Here is an 8,452-nt window from a genome sequence, read left to right as displayed (position 1 = left end):
CCAGTGTGTGGGCCTACAGTCAGTGCAAAAAAAGGGTAAACGCAGGTAGTAAGTGTGTATTATACACGTGTGAAATGGAAATATGTTTGTTTTGCATATCGGAGAGTGGGATCACGGCCAGGGATCAGCAATTATTGACAGCAACCCTGGAGCAATTGGGGTTTCCTTGCTCAAGGGCACATCACTAACTTTTCACCTAGTTGGCTCTGGGATTCGCTCTTAACCTCTAGGCTACCAGCCACCCCGGGTAGCCATTTGATGAGCTATTTAGCACTCTTGTTTAGCAGTCATGGCTTGTGGGAAAAGCTGTTCAGGGTCCTGTTGGTTCAAGCGGTGATGCAGCACTCAATGGTGCAGCTGTAGAACTTTTTGAAGATCTGAGGGCCCATGCCAAATCTTTTCAGCCTTCTGAGGAGGAAGAGGTGTGGGTGTGTTTTGACCATGTTAATTCGTTAGTGATGTGGGCACTGAGGAACTTGAAGCTCTCAACCCGCTTCACTACAGCACCATCCATGTGGATGGGAGCGTGCTCGCCCCTCCATTTCCTGTAGTCCACGATCATCCCCTTTGTCTTGCTGACGTTGAGGGAGAGGTTGTTGTCCTGGCACCACACTGCCAGATCTCGGACCTCCTTTTATTGGCTGCATCATCATTGTCAGTGATCAGTCCTACCACCGGCGTGTCGTCAGCAAACTCGATGATGGTGTTGGAGTTGTGTGAACAGGGAATACTGGAGGGGACTAAGCACACACCCCTGAGGGGACCCCGTGTTGATGGCCAGCGTGGCAGATATATTGTTGCCTACCCTCACCGCCAGGGCCTAAAATAAATGTTTTGGTCCTCCAGCCACAGTTAGGTGAAAAAAAATCAACCAGCCACTCACATTTTTTAACAGCCAAAATATTTTTTGCGCCATAAATACAGTGCATTTGAAAGTATTCAGACCCCTTGACTTTTTTCACATTTTGTTTCGTGACCTTATTCTAAAATGGATTAAATCATTTTTTCACCCTCAATCTACACACAATACCCCATAATGACAAAGCAAAAAAAAAAGAAATATCACATCTACATAAGTATTCAGTCCCTTTACTCAGTACTTTGTTGAAGCACCTTTGGCAGCGATTACAGCCTTGAGTCCACATGGGTATGACACTACAAGCTTGGCACACCTGTATTTGGGGAGTTTCTCCCATTCTTCTCGCAGATCCTCTCAAGCTCTGTCAGGTTGGATTGGGAGCATCACTGCACAGCTATTTTCTATTTTCAGGTCTCTGCAGAGATTTTTGATCAGGTTCAGGGCCACTCAAGGACATTCAGAGACTTGTCCCACTCCTGCGTTGTCTTGGCTGTGAGCTTAGAGTTGTCCTGTTGGAAGGTGAACCTTCTCCCCAGTCTGAGGTCAAGAGTGCTCTGGAGCAGGTTTTCATCAAGGATCTCTCTAGTTTGCTCCATTTGTCTTTCCCTTGATCCTGACTAGTCTCCCAGTCTCTGCCGCTGAAATACATCCCCACAGCATGATGTGCTGCCACCACCATGCTTCACCGTAGGGATGGTGCAAGGTCCATGCTCTTAGTCCATTTACCTTTTGGCAAATTCTAAGTGGGCTGTCATGTGCCTTTTACTGAGGAGCGGCTTCCGTCTGGCCACTCTACCATAAAGGCCTGATTGGTGGAGTGCTGCAGAGATGATTGTCCTTCTGGAAGGTTCTCCCATCTCTACAGAGGAACTCTGGAGCTCTGTCAGTGTGACCATTAGGTTATTGGTCATCTCCCTGACCAATGCCCTTCTCCCCCGATTGCTCAGTTTGGCCAGGCGGACAGCTCTACGAAGAGTCTTGGTGGATCCAAACTTCTTCCGTTTAAAAAAGATGGAGGCCGCTGTGTTCTTGTGGACCTTCAATGCTGCTGAAATTTGTTGGTACCCCTCCCCAGATCTGTGCCTCAATACAATCCTGTCTCGGAGCTCTACGGGCAATTCCTTCGACCTCATGGCTTGGTTTTTGCTCTGACATGCACTGTCAAATGTGGGACCTTGCATAGACAGGTGTGTGCCTTTCCAAATCATTCCCAATCAATTGAATTTACCACAGGTGGACTACAATCAAGTTTTAGAAACATTTCAAGGATGATCAATGGAAACAGGATGCACCTGAGCTCAATTTCAAGTCTCATAGCAAAGGGTCTGAATACTTATGTAAATAAGGTATCTGTTTTTTTCTTTGTAATAAATTTGCTAAAATTTCTAAACATGTTTTTTTCTTTGCTATTGGGTTTTGTGTGTAGATTGATGTGGAAAACATGTATTTAATACATTTTAGAACAAGGTTGAAACATAGCAAAATGTGGAAAAAGCACTGTTCATACAAATACACAAAAAAAACAGATGACCATGCTTTACATTTGACATTTTAGTCATTTAGCAGACTTACACCTTAAGATAGCTAGGTGGGACATTTCATTTAATTTGAGCCAAACGTATCAGATGAGACCAAATGTTCAGCTGCCCCTTTAAGGGCACGAGGTGACAGTGGTAATGGGGCAACTCGAGTTGTCACCTGTGTCTGTGTGTGAGATTTGGGATCTGACTAGGGCATCTCTTTACTATTATTTGAAGCAACAGATTCAAACTAATGTTGAAAAACAACTCTGCTTGTGAACAAAATGTAAATAGCCAAGAACACGAGGAATTAGACCAACTTTTATGCCTGTGCGCAGCTCTTCCAATAATGTATCTATCTATTGTGTTTGTATTTGTAATACTTTGCGATTAGCAGCTATGAAACAAAACAGCAGAAATACTTTGAAAACAGCTACTGCAGAATTGTTCTACTATAAATCGTACATGTGCTTCTATTTGACTTTTGACTATTTTTATTCACGAATGTAACGCTCGCAATGTAGAGCCCTGCAAATCGACCACCCGCCAACGTGGCTGGTGAAATAAACATTCTTATCTGCCAATACCTACATTTACCTGCATTTGGCAGGTGGTGAGTGTTCATTTTATGCCCTGCTCACCGCCTGTGGGAGGAGCACCAGCTGTTCCCGGAAGTCCAGGCAGAGAGAGTTGTTCAGTCTTAGGATCCTGAGCTTGGTGATGAGCTTGGAGGGGACTATGGTATTGAATGCTGAGCTGTAGTCAATGAAAAGCATTCTCGCATAGGTGTTCCTTTTGTCCAAGTGGGAAAGGGCCGTGTGGAGTGCAATTGAGATTGCATCATCTGTTGGGGTGGTATGCGAATTGGAGTGGGTCTAGGGTTTCCGGGATGATGGTGTTGATGTGAGCCATGTCCAGCCTTTCAAAGCACTTCATGACTACTGACGTGAGTGCTACAGGGCGGTTGTCATTTAGGCAGGTTACCTTCGCTTTCTTGGCACAGGTACTATGGTGGTCTGCTTGAAACATGTAGGTATTATAGACTCGGTCAGGGAGAGGTTGAAAATGTCAGTGAAGACACTTGCCAGTTGGTCCTCGCATGCTCTGAGTACACGTCCTGGTAATCCGTCCGGAACAGCTGGTGCTCTCATGCATGCTTCAGTGTTGCTTGCCTCGAAGCGAGCATGAAAGGCATTTAGCTCATCTGGTAGGCTCTTGTCACCTTGCAGCTCGCTGCTGGATTTCTCTTTGTAGTCCGTAATAGTTTGCAAGCCCTGCCACATCCGATGAGCGTCAGAGCCAGTGTAGTAGGATTCAATCTTAGTCCTGTATTGATGCTTTGCCTGTTTGACGGTTCATCTGAAGGCATAGCGGGATTTATTATAAGCTTCCGGATTAGTGTCCCACTCCTTGAAAGTGGCAGCTCTAGCCTTTAGCTCGGTCCGAATGTTGCCTGTAATCCATAGCTTCTAGTTGGGATATGAACGTACAGTCACTGTGGGGGGGGGCGTCGTCGATGCACTTATTGATGAAGCCGGTGACAGAAGTGGTATACTCGTCAATGCCATCGGATGAATCCCTCACAACCGCACACCACATGTAACCATGCCAGCCCAGGACCTCCACATCCAGCTTCTTCACTTGTGGAATCATCTGAGACCAGCCACCCGGACAGCAGATGAAACAGGAGTATTTCTGTCTGTAATATAGCCCTTTTGTGGAGAAAAACTAATTCTGATTGGCTGGGCCTGGCTCCCCAGTGGGTGGGCCTTGCTGCCAAGTGATTGGCCTATGCCGTCCCAGGCTGCGCCCCTGCCCAATCATGTGAAATCCATAGATTAGGGCTTAATGAATGTATTTTAATTGACTGATTTCCTTATATGAACTGTAACTCAGTAAAATCGTTGAAATTGTTGCATATTGCATTTATATTTTTGTTCAGAATAGTATGTCATTTTCAACAACCATGACACGCATCTATAAGCAGCCAAATGGCAAGAAAGCACAGAGGAAAATGTATAGCCTAAACCAGGGGTGTCAAACTCATTTTGCCCCGGGGGCCACATTCGGTCATCAACAAGGTTCGGAGGGCCGCAGTGATATTTGGTTATATTTCCTCGCCGTCAACATTTGCAAACAATAGTCCTCTATCTATCTTTTTTGGAATTTTCAATGATCCCTGTCTAGCTTTCATTTCGGTGATTATTAGCGAGCTGGACACAGTCAAGAAATTGTACAGTGCCTTCAGAAAGTATTCACACGCCTTGACTTTTTCCACATTTTGTCGTGTTACAGACAGAATTTAAAATGAGTTAAATTAAGATGTTATGTCACTGATCTACACACAATTCACCATAATACCAAAGTGGAATGTTGTTTTAAATAGTTAACACATTAATAAAAAATAAGAAGCTGAAATGTCCTGAGTCAATAAGTATTCACCTTCTTTTTCTATGTCAAGCCTAAATAAGTACAAGGGTAAAAATGTGCTTAACAAGTCACTTAATAAGTTGCATGGACTCTGTGTGCAATAATAGTGTTTAAGATGATTGTTGACTGTACCACACACGTACAATTATCTGTTAGGTCCATCAGTCAAGAAGTAAACTTCAAGCACAGATTCAACCCACAAAGACCAAGGAGGTTTTCCAATGCTTCGCAAAGAAGGGCACCTATTGGATGATGGGTAACAATGAAAATAGCAGACACTGAATATCCCTGTGACCATGGTGAAGTTAACAATCACGCTTTGGATGGTGTATACACCCAGTCAATACAAATATACAGGTGTCCTTCCTAACTCAGTTGCCAGAAAGGATGGAAACTGCACAGAGATTTCACCATGAGGCCAATGGTGACTTTAAAACAGTTACAGAGTTTAATGGCTATGATAGGAGAAAACTGAGGAAGGATCAACAACATTGTAGTTACTCCACAACACCAACCTAAATGACAGAGTGAAAAGAAGGAAGCTTGTACAGAAAACAAAAATTCCAAAACGTGCATCCTGTTTACAATAAGGCACTAAAGGAATACTGCAAAAAATGTGGCAAAGAAATTATATTTTTGTCCTGAATACAAAGCGTTATGTTTGGGGCCAATCCAACACAACACATCCCTGAGTACCACTCTTCAAATTTTCAAGCATAGTGTTGGCTGCATCATGTTATGGGTATGGTTGTCATCTAGGCAAGGAGGACTAAGGAGTTATTTAGGATAGAAAATAAATGTAATAGAGCAAAAGGCATAATCCTATAGGAAAACCTGGTTCAGTTTGCTCCCAACAGACACTGGGAAACAAATTCACCTTTCAGCAGGGCAATAACCTAAAACACAAGGCCAAATATACACTAGAGTTGCTTACCAAGACAACATTTAATGTTCCTGAGTGGCCTAGCTACAGTTTTGACTTAAATTGGCTTGACAATCTATGGCAAGACCTGAAAATGGTCTTGGCTGTCTAGCAATGATCAACAACCAACTTGACAGAGGATTTTAAAAATCAAATGTTGTACAATCCAGGTATGCAAAGCTCCTAGACTCACAGCTCTAATCGCTGCCAAATGTGATTCTAACATGTATTGACTCAGAGGGTTGAACACTTATCTAATCAAGATACACTAAACGACCAAAAGTATGTGGACACCTGCTCGTCGAACATCATTCCAAAATCATGGCATTAATATGGAGTTGGTCCCCCTTTGCTGCTATAACAGCATTTACTCTTCTGGGAAGGATTTCACCTAGATGTTGGAACATTCCTGTGGGACTTGCTTCCATTCAGCCACAAGAGCATTAGTGAGGTCGGGCACTGATGTTGGGCGATTAGGCCTGGCTCACAGTCGGCGTTCCAATTCATCCCAAAGGTGTTCGATGGGGTTGAGGTCAGGGCTCTGTGCAGGCCTGTCAAGTTCTTCCACACCGATCTCGAGAAACCATTTCTGTATAGACCTCGCTTTGTGCACGGTGACATTGTCATGCTGAAACAGGAAAGAGCCTTCCCCAAATTGTTGCCACAAAGGTGGAAGCACAGAATCGTCTACAATGTCATTATATGCTGTAGCGTTAAGATTTCCCTTCACTGAAACTAAGGGGCCTAGCCAGAACCATGAAAAACAGCCCCAGACCATTATTCCTCCTCCACCAAACTTTACAGTTGGCACTATGCATTCGTGCAGGTAGCGTTCTCCTGGCATCCACCAACACAGATTTGTCCATCAGACTGCCAGATGGTGATGGTGAAGAGTCATCACTCCAGAGAACACGTTTCCACTGCTCCAGAGTCCAATGGCAGCGAGCTTTTTACCACTCTAGCCAACGCTTGGCATTGCTCATGGTGATCGTAGGCTTGTGTGTGGCTGTCCGGCCATGGAAACCCATTTCATGAAGCTCCAGACGAACAGTTATTGTGCTGACGTTGCTTCCAGAGGCAGTTTGGAGCTCGGTAGTGAGTGTTGCAACCGAGAAAAGACCATTTTTACACGCTACACGATTCAGTTCTCGCCGGTCCCGTTCTATGAGCTTGTGTGGCCTACTACTTTGAGTCTGAGCAGTTATTACTCCTAGACGTTTCCACTTCACAATAACAGCACTTACAGTTGACCGGGGCAGCTAGCAGGGCAGATTTGATGAACTGACTTGTTGGAAAGGTAGCATCCTATGACGGTGCCACGTCTTCAGTAAGGCCATTCTACTGCCAATGTTTACCTATGGAGATTACATGGCTGGGTGCTCGATTTTATACACCTGTCAGCAATGGCTGTGGCTGAAATAGCCGAATCCACTAATTTGAAGGGGTGTCCACATACTTGTGTATATATAGTGTTTTATTTTTCATACATAAAAAAATATATATAATTTTTCTTCCACTTTGACATGACAGAGTATTGTGTGTATATCGTTGACAAAAAAATGACAATTAAATACATTTTAATCCCACTTTGTAACATAACCTAATGTGTAAAAAGAAAAGTGATGTGAATACTTTGAGGGCACTGTAGGTACACAGTTTCAGTTTGGTTTTAGTCATTTTAAAGTACATTGAGTTAGTTTCCTTACAAACCACCCGCGGGCCGGATAAGTTTGATACCTCTGGCCTACACAGAGTGCCAAAGAAAAGCTGTTTGTTACATAACCATCAATGTCATGTTGCTTTTTATTGAACGCTAAATCAATAACTACTCATGTAAGAATGCCTTCATTGTGGTGAACACTAGCTAGTATAACCATCCATCTAAAACACTTTTCATACCCCAGTCATTGTTGTTAGCATGTCACTCAAGCGATTGCTGAGAAAATGCTACAACATTACAGAGTATCTCAGATTTTCTCTCTTTCTCTCCATGTCCTTGAAGATGAACTGCTGTGGCTTCACCAACTATACTGACTCGTACTACTCCGAACAGAGTGAGGCAGCTACCCACCCAACTGCTGCCGACTAGACACTGTAGCCAGGAACAGGCACGGCTCAGTGCTGTTCAGGTGAGACCATGGCAGCCAATGGTTCAATATCCCCTATATAGTGCACTACTTTTGACCAGGTCTCATAAAGTTCTGGTCAAAAGTAGTGCACTATATAGGGAATAGGGTGCCATTTGGGATGCATTCCATAAACGTAATAGGGTGAGACACCCACAGAGGGATACCAAACAATAGGCCAGATGTACCTGTTTTTTGTGCCCTTGTTTTCCCCATGAATAAAAGGGATAGAAAAGACAAAGGAAAAACCTATATTTGTTACACCTTCTTCACTCACGTCCTCAAAAACCTTACATTTATCTAAAGGAAAAACAGATGCAACCTTTGCATCTGATGCAAATACAGTTGAAGTCGGAAGTTTACATACACTTAGGTTGGAGTCATTAAAACTCGTTTTTTTCAACCACTCCACAAATTTCTTGTTAACAAACTATGGTTTTGGCAAGTCGGTTAGGACATCTACTTTGTGCATGACACACGTAATTTTTCCAACAATTGTTTACAGATTATTTCACTTATAATTCACTGTATCACCATTCCAGTGGGTCAGAAGTTTACATACACTAGTTGACTGTGCCTTTAAACAGCTTGGAAA

Source organism: Salvelinus alpinus, chromosome 6, assembly GCF_045679555.1.
Source record: "Salvelinus alpinus chromosome 6, SLU_Salpinus.1, whole genome shotgun sequence".
Lineage (NCBI taxonomy): Eukaryota > Metazoa > Chordata > Actinopteri > Salmoniformes > Salmonidae > Salvelinus > Salvelinus alpinus.
Note: the sequence above shows the minus strand (reverse complement) of the source record.